The sequence below is a fragment of the Pristiophorus japonicus genome, chromosome 2, assembly GCF_044704955.1.
Source record: "Pristiophorus japonicus isolate sPriJap1 chromosome 2, sPriJap1.hap1, whole genome shotgun sequence".
NCBI lineage: Eukaryota > Metazoa > Chordata > Chondrichthyes > Pristiophoridae > Pristiophorus > Pristiophorus japonicus.
In genome coordinates this window covers 306,616,694-306,635,014 of record NC_091978.1, presented here as the reverse complement: position 1 = coordinate 306,635,014, position 18,321 = coordinate 306,616,694, and positions in this window count along the sequence as shown.

Here is an 18,321-nt window from a genome sequence, read left to right as displayed (position 1 = left end):
AACCTTACCCTTGTCCCTTTTTCCTTTCAGATACCCAAGAACTGCAACATGCTCATGCAATGGAAGAAGATCAAGAAGGCAGTAATGATGAAGACACACTGTCACTTGATTTCAGACTCACAGCCACCAGCTCAGATACTAATACTCCGTGAATCTTAGAGGATAGCATAGATGTGGGATATGCACGTGGTGAGACACCGGGCACAAGTGCACTGCAGCAGCAGGTGCCAGGTTATCAGAGGGCGAGGTCAAACCAGAGGTATGCTGCTGAGGACTCAGATGAGGATTTTGATGGGCCAGGCTACAGAAGAAGGCTGATGGGTGAACATAACGGAATACGGTGCATTGGGAAGTCTGCCAGAAAGCGTGCGTTCAATGTCAAGGAGCAAGGATCCCAGCACCAACTTGGCACATGGCTTTGCACAGAGCTTGGAACCCATCCTTTCCAGCATGGAACTTGTCACCAACTCCATCAACACACTTGTAGAACCAGCCATAATGTAGCATCTCAGCTTCCATTGCAGCACAAGCAGCTTCCACCAAAGGTCTGAGTGCAACAGTGGAAGCTCAGCTTGCAACCATGCAAATCAGACAACTGCCATCATGGCTCTAGATACCATTGTTCCAAGGGTTTACAGCAGTCCAACAATCTGTCCTCCAACAGATTACTAGGATTGGTGAGGTGCTTCCTGGGGGAGTGGCAGCTGCTTCATGGAGCACAAACCTGCTGTTCTTTCTCAGGACGACAGCATTCATGAACCCATCACTGCCACTCCGCCAGTGCCCTTGTGCCCTTGCTGTTGCGTGTCAGCCAGCCAGCCCAGACTATTACTGCCCATACCGACATAGTGTAGGCTGAAGCCGTGTCTTCTAGATCCAGAGCTGCTCGAGTTTGTCCTCCATGGCCACCTGCAGTCTCCTCCGCTGAAAGTCAGCAGGCTTTCATTAGCCATGTTGAAGCCATTGGCATAGCACTTCATAGAAGCACTAGGACAGGCAAAGACACACAGAAGCAGGCAGTAGGGGAATGCACAAGGGTCATTAGTTTACAGATGTATACAATAGGGCATGTGTATGTTTGGAATGTGTATGTTGTGTTGGTTTTTATTTTATCTTTTGGCCAAATGGACACTGTGATGGTTATTAACAGAGGGAAGGTAAGGTGTGGGGCTGTTGTTGATTGTGGAATTAGGGTTGAGGTTACTGGTACTGCTCTTGAATTAGTTCCTTGTGTACAGCCTAAGCAGAAACTGAGAGTCTCGGTTGTAGCCTCTCATCCCCTGCCACATCCTTCTTGTGTTCCTGCTCCTTGGTCTCGTACCTGATAGGTAGTGGCAAGGGCTGATCCCTCGTGATGACAAGCTTGTGCAGCATGCAGTGTACCACCACAAATCTGGACACCAACTCAGCCGAGTATTGCAAGGCTTCTCCATAGCGGTCCAAGCAGCGGAAGCATTGTTTCAGCATGCCATCGATCTGCTCTATCAGATTTCTTGTGGCAGCATGGTTCTCATGGTAAACATACTGCACACGTGCACGTGGGTTGCGAGATGGAGTCATGAGCCATGTTGTCAGCGGATAGCCCTCGTTGTTTAGTAATCACCCTTTGGTTTGGTGTGGTGGCCAAAATACAACTGGCACATCAGATTGCTGCACAACGAACACATCGGGGCTGAATTTGCGGTCAGAGGCTTCCCACGAACGGATCCCTCCCACCAGCAAAAAATCTACGCACTTACTTTCTGACTCGGGATCCATGGAGACTTTCGCTCCTGGGCCTCTATGCATAGGCCTGCATAGAGGCCCACGTAAACCAGGGGTGCATCACGTGGACCAGCCCAACCAATCAAAGGGAATCCCCATTCATGCTTATAGGGATTCAGTATGTACGGAACGCCCATGAGCATGAATGGGAATCACATAAAAAATACATTTAGACATCAAATAAATTTTAAAAATTACATATTTAAAATGAATTAAAATGGCAATTAATTAAACATTTAAAATAAAAATTTAATTTTTTGGAAAATAAATTTACATGTTTTTAAGGGGCTAAAAATAAACTTACCTTATTGCACAGAGTTTTTAACGTATAAATAATTGATAACATTTTATTTTTATGTTTTTTTAAACTCTTACGCTGGCAAAAGCAGACCTTATGCCTGCTTTAACCAGGCGTAAGAATTTCATGGGCATTCGCTGAGCAAATAGCCCGCGGATGCCCTTTTTCTGGGGATTCGGTTGATCTGTCAAGGGATCTGTCAAGAAGAGAATTTTTAACAGATCACAAGTTCCAGATTTTAGCGCATGTGCAGCACATACCTAAAACCAGAACTTGCACAGCCCCTACGGGCATGTGCGCACCAGTAGAGGCTGCAAATTACGGCTCATCATGGCTCCTGCCAGGATACCAGGTATTGACTTGCATGATGGACTGTCTATATGGTCACATACCAGCTGAACGTTGATGGAGTGGAATCACTTTCAGCTCTATCACTTGGCAGACTTGACATGAGGTGCACGCAATGCAATATGCATGCAGTCAATAACACCCTGCACTATGAGGAAACTTGCAATCCTGGCAAAACTTCAAGTTTGCTCCACCTAATTCTCCTTGGCAAGAGGGAATGAAATGAACTTGTCTCTCTTTGGATAGAGAGCCTCAGTGACCTCCCTCATGCAACTGCAATATGTTACTAATATCTCTAACGCCAACCTGGAAGAAGTCGGACGTATAAAAGTTCATAGCCATTGGCAATGTAGTCCTTACCCTGCTCTGAGGTTGGTGTTGTGGCTAGAGCAGTTGCCGATTTCAGTGACGACTTCCTTTCGCTGATTTTCAGGTAGGAGAATTGGTCCCGGAACACTCTGGGTAGATATAGCCTCCTGCTGAGAGCCTTTCTCCTCCTCCTCCTGCCTCTTCTAATAGCTTATCCTTTCGGCTGCCTCTTCCCTTCCTTCCTCTACCCACCGGGCCAAACTTCCTTTAAGGAAGCTCCCTGCTCTAGCCCTAATCTCACATCTTTCTCCAGTTTCTCTCCGATCTCCCCTCATGACCTTTCTGAGCTCATCCTGTCCATGAGACTCACTTCCTGCTCCCTGGACCCTATTCCCACTAAACTGCTGACCACCCAACTTCCTTTTCTGGCTCCCTTGTTAGCCAATATTGTTAAATGTTTGATCTCCTCTGGTACTGTCCCCCTCTCGCTCAAATGTGCCATTATCACCTCTCTCCTCAAAAAACCAACCCTCGATTCCTCCATCCTTGCAAACTACCGCCCCATCTCCAACCTCCCTTTCCTCTCCAAAGTCCTTGAACATGTTGTCGCCTCCCAAATCCGTGCCCACCTTTCCCATATTTCCATGTTTGAATCCCTCCAATCCGGTTTCCACGCCTGCCACAGTACCAAAACAGCTCTCAATAAAGTCACAAGTGACATCCTTTGTGACTGTGACAAAGGCAAACTATCCCTCCTCGTCCATCTGCACTGTCTACAGCCTTTGACACGGTTGACCACTCTATCCTTCTCAAACGCCTCTCCACTGTCATTCAGTTGGGTGGGACTGCACTTGCCTGGTTCTATTCTTATCTATCTAATCGTAGCCAGAGAATCACCTGCAACGGCTTCTCTTCCCAACCCGCATCATTACCTCTGGTGTCCCCCAAAGATCTATCATTGGCCCCCTCCTATTTCTTATCTACATGTTGCCCCTTGGCGACATCATCTGTAAACACAGCGTCAGATTCCACATGCACACTGATGACATTCAGTTCTACTTCACTACTATTTCAGTCGATCCCTCCATGGTCTCCAAATTTTCACATTGATTGTCAGACATCTAGATGAACAGAAATGTTCTCCAATTGAATATTGGAAAGACCGAGACCATTGTTTATGGTCCCCGCCACAAACTTTGTTCCCTTGCCACTGACTCCCATTCTCTCCCCAACTCCTGTCTGAGGCTGAACCAGCCTGTTCGCAACCTTGGTGTCATACTTGACCCTGAAATGAGCTTCGGACCACATATTCCCAGCATAACTAATACCGCCTATTTCCACCGCCGTAACATTGCCTATCTCCACCCTTGCCTCAGCAATTCCGTTGCTGAAACCCTCATCCATGCTTTTGTTACCTCTAGACTTGACTATTCCAATGCAATCCTGGCTGGCCTCCTACATTCTACCCTACGTAAACTAGAGGTGATCCATAACTCGGCTGCCCGTGTCCTAACTCGCACTGTCCCGCTTACCCATCACCCCTGTGCTCGCTGACCTACATTGGCTTCCGGTTAAGCAACACCTCAATTTCAAAAGTCTCATCCTTATTTTCAAATCCCTCCATGGCCTTGCCCCTCCCCATCTCTGTAATCTCCTCCATGATGACATGCAAGCCGTGATCCTGACCAATGGATCCACCACAGACCATTCCACGTTCGGACCGGGGTCAAGCAAGGCTGTGTCATCACACCAACGCTCTTCTCGATCTTCCTTGTTGCAATGCTCCATCTCACCCTCAGCAAGCTCCCCAGCAAGCTGGAGTGCAGATAAATTACAGGACAAACGGGAATCTGGTCAACCTCCACCACCTCCAAGCCTGATCCAAGGTCACCCCATCCTTCATCATTGAATTACAGTAGGCAGACGACACTTGCGGCTGCGAAAACTTGGAGGCCGAACTCCAAGCCATCATCAACATCTTCACCGAGGCATACGAGAGCGTGGACCTTACACTAAACACCCGTAAGACAAAGGTCCTCTACCAACCTGCTCCCACCACAGAACACTGCCTCCCGGTTATCAAAATCCACGACGAGGCCTTGGACAACGTGGACCTTTTTCCATACCTCGGGAGCCTACTGTCAACAAGGGCAGACACCAGTCCCTGTAGACTTTTGAAACTTGTAACAACTCCAGCACGCACCAAAAATGTGTATAATTGTAGCAACAGTCAAAAGAAATAAACCAGCAACTAACCTGTAAGTAGTTGATTATCTCTTTAGATGGCGCTGTTGGGGAAGTGTGGGGGGTCCTTCATGCTGCTTAACACATGTTCATCTGTGCGAGGTTTATAGAGGGATGGAGTGTCGAATTCCAAAATGGCAGCACTGGCATTAAATCAGCATGTGAGATCATGATCTGCCTGCTCTGCATATTTTTTGTGGACATTAAGTGCGCGCACGTTTACCCCTTTACCAAGATGGTGTCTGGCGCGCCATGCAACGAAAATGTGCACATGTACCACAGATGCCATATTAGAACCCTAAAGACACAAATAGTGCCTAAAAAATGGGCTAGCGAGCCCAATTGTGTGCCATCCCCGTTTGTTTGATGGTACTGATTGAAGGAAGAATGTTCATCAGGAAATCACCATGCAGTTCTTCAAATAGTGCAATGGGATATATACCAGCTATAACAACAATTACAATTTGCTGGCAGGTTCTTGGTTTTATTTCTCACCTCAAGCATAGCATCTCTGACAATACAGTACTCTCTTATTACTGCATCAGAATATCTGCCTACATTATAAACTCAAACTCTGGCATGAGGTTCAAACTCATAGGCCTAGAAATTGGATATGGCAATGAAATGGACAGTGTTTAAGGCCCAACGATGTTAAGCTGCGCCATGTCAAAATGGTCTCGGTAGCACGCAAAATTCGTGCTCAGTCCTCATCAACATGATTATTGTCTTGATCTCAGTGCTAAAACAACTGCTTATTGGGCTACTGCTCAACAGGTGGGCCAATATCGGGTCCAGCCTAATTTCCAGTCATATTTGACACAAGCTTTATTTAGTACTTAAAGGGAGGTGCATTGATGGTACCACACCAAATTGTCAAGGCAGTTATAAATTTAGTTGGAAAAAGCCACTGCGCAAACACATGGCAGAGCCTCAGTACAGGGAGGGAGCCTGTAGATTCTCTGACACAGCTTTTGAAGCACTGGTCTTGCCGTGGAGAGGAGGCAGGCTGTCCTCTTCCTGCACGCTGACAGGAAGCCCTTGCCACACACCTCTCAAAAGCTCTGGCAGGAACTAGCCACCTAGGTGACAGCCAGCACTGTGGTCCCTCGGTCGGCGATCTAGTGCTGGAAGATGTTCAAGGGGTCCTTGTGCATAAAACGCAAAAAGTGAGTATGCAGGTACAGCAATTAATCAGGAAGGCAAATGGAATGTTGGCCTTTATTGCAAGGGGGATAGAGTATAAAAGCAGAGAAGTCCTGCTACAACTGTACAGGGTATTGGTGAGGCCACACCTGGAGTACTGTGTACAGTTCTGGTCTCCGTATTTAAGGAAGGGTACACTTGCATTGGAGGCTGTTCAGAGAAGGTTCACTAGGTTGATTCTGGAGATGAGGGGGTTGATTTATGAGGATAGGTTGAGTAGGTTGGGCCTATACACATTGGAGTTCAGAAAAATGAGAGGTGATCTTATTGAAACTTATAAGATAATGAGGGGGCTCAACAAGGTGGATGCAGAGAGGATATTCCACTCATACGGGAAACTAAAACTAGGGGACATAATCTGAGAATAAGGGGCCGCCCATTTAAAAATGAGATGAGGAGGAATTTCTTCTCTCAGAGGGTTGTAAATCTATGGAATTCTCTGCCTCAGAGAGCTGTGGAGGCTGGGTCATTGAATATATTTAAGGCGGAGATCGACAGATTTTTGAGCAATAAGGGAGTAAAGGGTTATGGGGAATGGGCAGTGAAGTGGAGCTGAGTCCATGATCAGATCAGTCATCATCATAGGCAGTCCCTCGAACCGAGGATGACTTGCTTCCACGTCAAAAAGTTCACAGGTGTTTCAATGATGGACCTAAAATTCCAGGTCCGAATTAAATCTTGAAGGGTGGACGATGCCTGTGCTTGGATTTTTTTAACGTGGTAACCGTTGCACACCAGCCACCACACGGGCTTGACAGAGCTAGGTCTTGGTCCAGTAGCAAGGATTAACCAAGATGACTGGAGACCTGCTCTGCTGCACAGACCTAGTGCGCAGACATATTGCAATGTGGGCTGGCCCATGTTGCCCCTGGGCTCTCGTCTCTTCTGGGCCCCGATCACGTTCCTCTACAGTCTCTCGCCGCTCCCTGGTCCCGATCTCGCAGCTCTTGATGTACCTGCCCACGCTACAAACACCGACCTGGACCTTGGTGACGTCCCTTTTCAATGTCGTTGCTCTCCTGCTCCAGCTTGTGCTGCTCCCTGGAGTGGTATGCTGCCACACTGCTCCTTCCGCTCCTGGCCTGCTCCGATGGTGCTCGCAGGCTGGGGGCCACACAGACTGCTGGGCTAGGCTGCCACGCCATGATAAGATCAGCCATGATCTCATTGAATGGTGGAGCAGGCTCGATGGGCCACATGGCCTGCTCCTATTTCTTATGTTCTTATGTCTCCTGCTATAGACTGGAAGGATCTGTTGGTGAAAAAATTGAGGAGCACGGTGACCACTGGGAGAGCCCGTGTTCACCCTGCTTTGTGGCTGCTGGTCTGGTTGCAGGTGGTGCCAGTGTTCTGTGACCATCTCCTTGGTGAAGCAGAGCCTTCTAATACAGTGCTCCTGGCTAAAGTGCAGGTAGGAGAAATGCTCTCGGAAGACACTAGGTGGGTTTGGCCTCCTGCTGGGAGCCCTTCTCCTTCTCCCTCTATGCGCATCTTCTCATCTTCTTCACTGCCTTTACTACCTCTCCCTAAGTTACCCATGGTGTGAGAAAGTGTTGTGAGCAGAATTCTTTAAAGAAGAATGCAAGTGTTCTCCACTTGCAACAACACTCCATTACCTTAGAATCTTGAAAGAAGTTAATAAAGCTGTTGCATAAAGTTCCACAGTGCCAGTCAAACTGCAGAAACATGTTAGTTGCAAGAAATTGCTGATGATCCCTTTAAATACTGCTGTTGGAGCCTCCTTTCTGCTTGTCAATGTTTGCTCAGCTTGTTGCCCGAATCTGGAGGTGGGTGGGGAGGGTTGACCCATCCACCTCCACGGAGGTGTGTGGGGGACCTGACCCATCCACCTCCATGGCACGAACCTGGTATTGCAGTACTTCCAGGAACGGTGCAGTGGCTCTAGGCCTTTTGGCTAAGAGCATTGGCGCAGAGTGATCCTTGGCATGTGCAAGGTGACCTCTGGCGTTTGTGATTTGACAAAGAATTGGAACGATTGGCTACGAATTTAAAAAAAAAAAAAACAGGTGGCGTTAAACACCTGAATTTCTAGGCCTTTGTTTTTAATTAGCACCAAATTGGTGAGTTTTGGAATACAATTATGACCAGTGGAGTGGGAAAGAGACAGGAGAGAGAGAGACTGAGGGAGAGGGATTCTCTGCAGTTCTTACAACAGCGATAAAAAATTTTAACATCCATCAACATGGCCTCATTTAATCATCGCTTCTAAAACCTGAGGGCAGTTATCGCTCAGGGTTACACTGAGCTGAGACACTAAGGGCATTCAATTAATTGTGAACAAGTTGGTGGTTGCTGGTGTCTGATGCGAGCACCTTCATTATCACAAGAGCACAAATAGGAAAGCATTGTCAAGATGCATTTTGCCTAAGCGAGAAAGAATTCTGCTCATTTTTCAACATTGATAGGATTTCACATATTTTTAAGGAAGCTCTCTCTGAATCGACACTGAATCTCTGCTCCTCCTTTTGCTCTGATGTTCTTGGCACAGAGAGAGACGCCGAAACATAAAGAGAAAGAGGGACACTGAGAAAGAGGACGGAGGGAGAGAGAGATAGGGACACGGAGTGAGAGACAGAGAGAGATAGAGGGAGAGAGCATGAGAGACAAGGGCAGAGGGAGAGACAGCAGAGGGGGAGAGAGAGAGACATGTTATGAAAGAGGGGAAAAAGTTTGTGCCCCCGTTTGTACCTCAGGGTCTGTGTGACACGGAGGGAACAGCAGCACAAAAAGAGGAAACAACTTCTCCAAAACTGATCACAACTCATTGCCAAGGCTGGGGATAACCTCACTGCCTTCTTAGGAAGTTTAACCACTTTATTCACTTTCTTATATGAGCTCCGTTTAGAATTAGAGTTTATTTTATTATTTTTTGTTGAATGTTTAACAACAGCTTTGAAGAGGGAAAGAAAAACTTGAGCAACTTCTTCTGTCAAAGCTGCAATGAGACTTGAAAGAATTGAAAGAGTTTTACTGAACCTTTCAGAAAGAATGAGTGTTAAAAACAATCCCCTCCCCCACGAAATTTCAATTTTGGAAGAAACAAGCAAAAACCAATATTCCCCTCATCTAAACATGTTTCAACCAGGTCTTGAAGTCCAAACGCTTTCAAAGTGGCTCTGAATTGATTAAAACTTCAAAAAGTTTAATTTAAGAATATTTGATATTGAATGATCGATGGAAGTGAGTAGCTTTACACAAACATGCAACCATGCTGTTAAGGAGGAGGGAGGCCAGAGGAGGATTTGTAGGAGTTACATATTACTTTCAATGACTTAAAAAAAAGATATCATTAAGACATTGAGGAAGAGAACCAATAAAGGGGAAAAACACAAATCATTTTATAGTCCGAACCAATCCCAGGAATAATGTAAATATAAATTTCCTCTTAAATGTTGAATGGAGTGTTAATAGTAACAAGAGTTGTGTAATGATGTATAAAAATTGCAGGAAGCTACTTTAGAAGAAACTACTGTTTGTTTATTGAGAAATTTATTCAACATTCAGGAAGGATAGACAGAAAGGAAAAGGAGGTAGGGTAGCGTTGCTGATTAAAGAGGAAATTAACGCAATAGTAAGGAAGGACATTAGCCTGGATGATGTGGAATCTGTATGGGTAGAGCTGCAAAATACCAAACGGCAGAAAACGCTAGTGGGAGTTGTTTACAGACCACCAAACAGTAGTAGTGAGGTTGGGGACAGCATCAAACAAGAAATTAGGGATGTGTGCAATAAAGGTACAGCAGTTATCATGGGTGACTTTAATCTACATATTGATTGGACTAACCAAACTGGTAGCAATACAGTGGAGGAAGATTTCCTGGAGTGTATTAGGGATGGTTTTCGAGACCAATATGACGAGGAATCAACTAGAGGGCTGGCCATCTTAGACTGGGTGATGTATAATGGAAAAGGACTAATTAGAAATCTTGTTGTGCGAGGCCCCTTGGGGAAGATATGGTAATATGGTAGAATTCTTTATTAAGATGGAGAGTGACACAATTAATTGAGAAACTAGGATCCTGAACTTAAGGAAAGATAACTTCGATGGTATGAGACGTGAATTGGCTAGAATAGACTGGCAAATGAGACTTAAAGGGTTGACGGTGGATAGGCAATGGCAAACATTTAAAGATCACATGGATGAACTTCAAAAATTGTACATCCCTGTCTGCAGTAAAAATAAAATGGGGAAGGTGGCTCAACCGTGGCTAACAAGGGAAATTAGGGATAGTGTGAAATTCAAGGAAGAGGCATATAAATTGGCCAGAAAAGCAGCAAACCTGAGGACTGGGAGAAATTTAGAATTCAGCAGAGGAGGACAAAGGGTTTAATTGGGAGGGGGAAAATAGAGTATGAGAGGAAACTTGCCAGGAACATAAAAACTGACTGCAAAAGCTTCTATAGATATGTGAAGAGAATTTATAATGGCAGACCAGTTGAACAAATACTTTGGTTCTGTCTTCACAAAGGAAGATACAAATAACCTTCTGGAAATACTAGGGGACCGAGGGTCTAGTGAGAAGGAGGAAATTAAGGAAATCCTTATTAGGCAGACAATTGTGTTAAGGAAATTGATGGGATTGAAGGCTGATAAATCCCCAGGGCCTGATAGTCTGCATCCCAGAGTACTTAAGGAAGTGGCCCTAGAAATAATGGATTCTTTGGTGATCATTTTGCAACAGTCTATCGAATCTGGATCAGTTCCTATGGACTGGAGGGTAGCTAATGTCACACCACTTTTTAAAAAGGAGGGAGAGAGAAAATGGGTAATTATAGACCGGTTAGCCTGACATCAGTATTGGGGAAAATGTTTGAATCAATTATTAAAGATGAAATAGCAGCAAATTTGGAACGCAGTGACAGGATCGGTCCAAGTCAGTGTGGATTTATGAAAGGGAAATCATGCTTGACAAATCTTCTGGAATTTTTTTGAGGATAGTCGAGAGTAACTAGTAGAGTGGCCAAGGGAGAACCAGTGGATGTGGGATTTGGACTTTCAAAAGGCTTTTGACAAGGTCCCACACAAGAGATTGGTGTGAAAAATTAAAGCACATGGTATTGGGGGTAATGTACTGACGTGGATAGAGAACTGGTTGGCAGACAGGAAGCAGAGAGTTGGGATAAAAGGGTCGTTTTCAGAATGGCAGGCAGTGACTAGTGGAGTTCCGCAGGGCTCAGTGCTGGGACCCCAGCTCGTTACAATATACATTAATGATTTAGATGAAGGAATTGAGTGTAATATCTCCAAGTTTGCAGATGACACTAAGCTGGGTGGTCGTGAGCTGTGAGGAGGATGCTAAGAGGCTGCAGGGTGACTTGGACAAGTTAGGTGAGTAGGCAACTGCATGGCAGATGCAGTATAATGTAGATAAATGTGAGGTTATCCACTTTGGTGGCAAAAACACGAAGGCAAAATATTATCTGAATGGCGGAAGATTAGGAAAAGGGGAGGTGCAACGAGACCTGGGTGTCATGGTATATCAGTCATTGAAAGTCGGCATGCAGGTACAGCAGGCGGTGAAGAAGGCAAATGGTATGTTGGCCTTCATAGCTAGGGATTTGTGTATAGGAGCAGGGAGGTTTTACTGCAGCTGTACAGGGCCTTGGTGAGGCCTCACCTGGAATATTGTGTTCAGTTTTGGTCTCCTAATCTGAGGAAGGACGTTCTTGCTATTGAGGGTATACAGCAAAGGTTCACCAGACTGATTTCTGGGCTGACATATGAGGAGAGACTGGATCGACTGGGCCTGTATTCACTGGAGTTTGGAAGGATGAGAGGGGATATCATAGAAACATATAAAATTCTGACGGTACTCAACAGGTTAGATGCAGGAAGAATGTTCCCGATGTTGGGGAAATCCAGAACCAGGGGACACAGTCTAAGGTTAAGGGGTAAGCGATTTTGGACTGAGATGAGGAGAATCTTCTTCACTCCGAGAGTTGTCAATCTGTGGAATTCCCTACCGCAGAGAGTTGTTGATGCCAGTTCATTGGATATATTCAAGAGGGAGTTAGATATGGCCCTTACGGCTAAAGGGCTCAAGGGGCATGGAGAGTAAGCATGAGAGGGGTACTGAGGTGAATGATCAGCCATGATCTTATTGAATGGTGATGGAGGCTCGAAGGGCCGAATGGCCTTCTCCTGCAACTATTTTCTATGTTTCTATATTTCTATGACACAGAAAATATTTTGATTAAACTGATAATGTATAATTTCGATTTTCTATAAATGTTTGAAATAGGAGCTTAAAATATAACAGTACAATGAAGTTTATTTCCCGCTCTTTAATTGCGTAATACCTAATATAATTCAAGACTTTTTGTAATAAGAGCAGGGATTAATATTGTGTGGAATGTTTGAGAGAAAAACATTAGAAGCGAAATTCGTAAATTAACATCTTTACGACACCATATTTGTAAACATTTCCAAGTCAATCTGATTGGTTCTCCTGTCCTAGAAGAAAGATGAATGTTTATTTCTGTTAAATCATAGCTTTTCCTGCCTCTTGTTTTTAATTCCATGGTGCAAATTGTGTATGTGTTTTTCTGCACTTGTGAATAAGTACTGCATTTCAGACATGTCACATGGGGGTGTGCTGGTTCAAGGAGACAATGTTTATTAATGGAAGTGATTGAAATTGAAAATACAGATATACATTCTTCTTCAATTCTTTTTAATACTGAGAACTAAAGACTACAGCACTTTATGGGGTGAAGTTTTGGCCGCCCGCTAGAACGGCGCACATCGGAGAGGCCCGCCTAACTTATGGAACAAAATTTGCACCGAATACTTACCTTGCGATTCTCCAATAGCTGTAGGCCCAATTCCACCTCGGCGTGGTGCAGCAGGAGCTGCTGGGGGCGGAGCTACAGCCCTGCGCCGAAAACAGTGTGGGCAGCTGCGCGCGTGCGCAGTAGCTGCCGGCGTTCTGTCTCCGGGGCGACGACACTATCCCAGGCCGAAAGGATGTCGCCCCTATCCCCGGCCGAGTGGCCGGCACATCTTACCTCGGCGGCGGGGCCCGCCCACCCGGCCTCTCACAGGGGTGGACCCCGAAGAGTCAGCGGCGTCGGCAGCCCGGCATCGGCTGCGTGCAGGCCCCGCCCGAAGTCCTCGCCGGGGCCCGGCTTCCTTGTCGTTGGCGGGGCCCGTCCGCCCTGCATCTAGCTGGGCAGGCCCCGCCCGAAGAGTCGGCGGCAGCCCGGCATCATCTTCCCTCTCCCCCCCCCATCTTCTTCTCTTCCCTCCCAATCATCTTCTCGTCCCTTCCCCCCACCCCCCCCCCCCCCCAATCATCTTCTCTTCCCCTCTTCTCCCTGGTGCTGCAATAGGTGAGTAGAGATAATGTTTTTATTTATTGAGTGATTTTTTATTTTTTTTTAAATTTTATTTTTTAATTTATTTGGATTGATTTCTTGATTTATTTATCATTTATTATTGATGATGGCTCTTTATTTGTAAAAGTGAAGTGTTTAGTGTTTGTTAACCGCCCCCCACCACCCCCCCCACCCCTCGTTCCCTGTGCCTGATTTGTATCCTACGCCTGATTTTCCAAGTGTAGGCAAGGTTTTTTTGAGTGTACAAAAATCGACACTTACTCCATTAGTTTGGAGTAAGTTTTCGCTGCCTAAACTTGCAAAACAGGCATAAGTGGCCGGACATGCCCCCTTTTGAAAAAAAAAATCTGTTCTAAAATGAAACTGTTCTAACTCACTGGAACTGGAGCAAACCAAAGGCCGAGAATTGCAATTTCTAAAATACTCCATTCTAAACTAGTTGTTCCAAAAAAATAGGAGCAACTCAGGCCGAAACTTGGGCCCTATATTTGTTGGTTGTCTGGTTGAATTGTGATGAATATTCTAATCACTTACGTGGATGTACAGTACATCAGCACCATAGGATAAGCCGCTGCTCCTGCTGCTTTGCAGCCATTGCTATAGTGACATGAGGGATGGGCTAATACATTGAAAATTTTAACATTAATACAAATTGCATGAATAGATATGCCTCTTTCAGCTCACCTTGGGTTTTCGGATTGTTTGTCAATGCATAACCGTGTAACTGAGTGGCATTTCTGAAGTGTTAATGCATTATTATTCAGTTCTTTTCTATCCCAGTCATTTCTGGCATAGTTTTAAAAAAAAAATGCAGTTTCTACTTGACGAACTAAAAGCTTTTCATTAATTCTACCATAAACAAACTTGTAGAATGAGCATGTAAATGACAAATGAATGTCAATATAGATAAGTGTGAGGTGGTGCAGTTTAGTAGGAGGAATAAGGAGGCTACCTACTCCTCGGAAAATAAGAGGTGCAAAGGGATCTGCGGTATAGATTCACAAATTATTAAAAGTAGCAACACAGGTTAAAAAAAAAACATAAAAGTGCAAATAAAGCACGGGGGTTCATTTCTAGAGGAATAAAATTCAAAAGCAGAGAAGTTATGTTAAACCAGTATCGAACCTTGTCTGATTGTCTCATGATTTGAGATGGTGGGGTGGCAATATGGCATTACAGGTGGAGCGCCTAAAACCCGGAACTCTTGGGACCGAGGCCATTCCAGATTACAGGCTTTTCCGGATTTTCAATTTGTTTTCTGACGTCATGAATCCGGAAACACCTGAGCCCAGGTTCGGGTATTTCTGGATTTCGGAACGTCAGAAAGCGGGGGGGGGGGGGGGGGGGGGGATTTTCCACCGAAGAGCTGTTCGGGCCATTCGGCCCCACCAAGGAGGATGTCAGCGGGCGGGTGGGACCGCCAAGGAGGTTGTCGGGTGGGCCCTTCCGAGGATGTTGGCGGGCGGGTGGGACTGCCAAGGAGGTTGTCGGGTGGGCCCCGCCTAGGTTGACATTGGGTGGCCTCCGCCAAGGAGGTTGTCGGGTGGGCGGGCCCCACGCCGAGGTTGTTGTCGTCGGGTGGGGCCCCACCAAGGAGGTTGTCAGCGGGCCCCTGTTGTGGAGGTGGACTTGCCGGCGAGGAGGCCCCGAGGTAAGGGCACTGGATTTGGAAAAGGGTTGGGATTCAAGCCAGGAAAGGCTGGGAGGCTGTGTCCAGGGCTTTGGGTGGAATTGGGTGGGGGCAGTTGTCGCCTAAAGCCTGGATTTGAGAGCAGTGTAGACTGGAGTTTTAGGAGTACACATTGCATAGGGTATAAGGCACAGAAACTGGCCATTCAGCTCAACCAGTCCATGCTGGCGTTTATGCTCCACTCATGAGAACATAAGAAATAGGAGCAGGAGTAGGCCACCTGGCCTCTCGAGCCTGCTCCACCATTTAATAAGATCATGGCTGATCTGATCATGGACTCAGCTCCACTTCCCTGCCCGCTCCCCATAACCCTTTATTTCCTTATCGCTCAAAAATCTGTCCACCTGCGCCTTAAAATTTATTCAATGACCCAGCCTCCTCAACTCTCTGGGGCAGAGTATTCCATAGATATATAACGCTCTGAGAGAAGAAATTTCCCCTCATCTCAGTTTTAAATGGGCGGCCCATTATTCTGAGACGATGCCCCCTAGTTTTAGTTTCCCATATCAGTGCAAATATCCTCTCTGCATCAACCTTGTCGAGACCCCTCATTCTCTTCTATGTTTCGATAAAATCACCTCTCATTCTTCTGAACTCCAATGCGTATAGGCCCAACCTACTCAACCTATCTTCATAAGTCAACCCCCTAATCTCCGGAATCAACCTAGTGAACTTTCTCTGAACAGCCTCCAATGCAAGTATATCCTTTCTTAAATACGGAAACCAAAACTGTAAGCAGTATTCCAGGTGTGGCCTCACCAATACCCTGTACAGTTATAGCAGGACTTCTCTGCTTTTATACTCTGACCCCCTTCCAATAAAGGCCAACATTCCATTTGCCTTCCTGATTACATGCTGTACCTGCATACTCACTTTTTATGTTTCATGCACAAGGATCCCCAGGTCCCTCTGTACAGCAGCACTTTGCAATTTTTCTCCAGTTAAATTATAATTTGCTTTTCAATTTTTGTTGCCGAAGTGGATAACCTCACATTTTCCCACATTCTACTCCATCTGCTAAATTTTTGCCCACTCACTTAGCCTATCTATATCCCTTTGCAGCTTTTTTGTGACCTCCTCACAATTTGCTTTCCCACCCATCTTTGTATCATCAGCAAACTTGGCTACATTACACTCGGTCCCTTCATCCAAGTCATTAATATAGATTGTAAACAGTTCAGGCCCCAGCACCGAAGCCCTGCGGCATCCCATTAGTTACTGTTTACCAATCAGAAAATGACCCATTTATCCCGATCCGCTATTTTCTGTTAGTTAGCCAATCCTCTATCCATGCTAACATATTACCCCCAACCCCTTGAACTAATATCTTGTACAGTAACCTTTTATGTGGCACCTTATCGAATGCCTTCTGGAAAACCAAATACACATCCATTGGTTCCCCCTTATCCACCCTGCTCATTACATCCGAAAAGAACTCCAACAAATTTGTCAAACATGATTTTCCTTTCATAAAACCATGATTGATTGAATTATGTTTTTCCAAATGTCCCGCTAATGCTTCCTTAATAACAGAGTCTAGCATTTTCCCAACGACAGATGTTAGGATAACTGGCGTATAGTTTCCTGCTTTTTTGTCTGCATCCTTTTTTCAATAGGGGCATTACATTTGCGGTTTTCCAATCCGCTGGGACCGCCCCAGAATTCAGGGAATTTTGGTAGATTACTATCTCTGCAGCCACTTCTTTTAAGACCCTAGGATGTAAGCCATCAGGTCCAGGGGACTTGTCCGCCTTTAGTCCCATTCTTTTATCAAGTACAGGTACTACTTCATTAGTGATAGTGATTCTATTAAGTTCTTCCCTCCCTATAGCCCCTTGATTATCCACTATTTGGATGTTTTAGTGTCTTCAACTGTGGGAAGACCAATACAAAATATTTGTTCAATGTCTCTGCCATTTCCCTATTCTCCATTATTAATTCCCCAGTCTCATCCTCTAGGGGACCAACATTTACTTTAGCCACTCTTTCCCTTTTTATGTACCTGAAGAAACGCTGACTACCTTTATATTTTGTGCTTGTTCTCTATGTAAGCTTGTATTTACTCTGTACAGCCACCAGAGGGCTCATCCCCTGGAGTCCCAAGGGATCCCATAATCCCTTGGGAGCATAGGTATTTAAGGAGGCCTCACAGGTTGGAGAGGCACTCTGGAGACCTGCAATAAAAGACTAAAGTCACACTTTACTTTGAGCTCACAGTGTTCAGTCTGACTCGTTCTCCATACATAACAACTGGCGACGAGATACAGATAAACGAACCCAAAGATGCAGAGAACAGTGGGAATCCTGGAGAAATTCTCGGAGGGAGATGATTGCGAAACTTTTGTGGAGCGACTCAACCAGTACTTCATGGCCAACAAGTTAGATGGGGAAGAGAACGCTGCCAAACGAAGGGCAATCCTCCTCACCATCTGTGGGGCACCAACGTATGGCCTCATGAAGAATCTGCTCACTCCAGCGAAACCCACGGCGAAATCGTACGATTATGATTTGTGCACACTGGTCCGAGAGCATTTGAACCCGAAGGAAAGCATTCTGATGGCGAGGTACCGGTTCTACACCTACAAAAGGTCTGAAGGCCAGGAAGTGGCGAGTCATGTTGCCAAGCTTAGACACCTTGCAGGACATTGCGAATTTGAAGGACATTTGGAGCACATGCTCAGAGACTTTTTCGTACTTGGCATTGGCCACGAAAGCATACCTCGCAAACTTTTGACTGTAGAGACCCCAACCTTGAGTAAGGTCATAGCGATAGCCCAGGTGTTCATTACCACCAGTGACAATGCTAAGCAAATCTCTCAGCACACAAATGCTGCTACAAGTATTGTGAACAAAGTGATGTTGTTTTCAAATCGTAACGTACAGGGCAGGTCACACATACCTGCAGCTGCACGTCCGCAGATGTCTCAGAGCCCACCATCAAAGGTGATGAATGCAAGGCCATTAACACCTTGTTGGCGCTGCAGGGGTGATCATCATTTCCATTCATGCCGATTCAAAGGGTATGTTTGCAAAGACTGTGGAACAATGGGTCACCTGCAACGTATGTGCAGGCGAGCTGCTAATCCTGTTAAACCTGCAAACCACC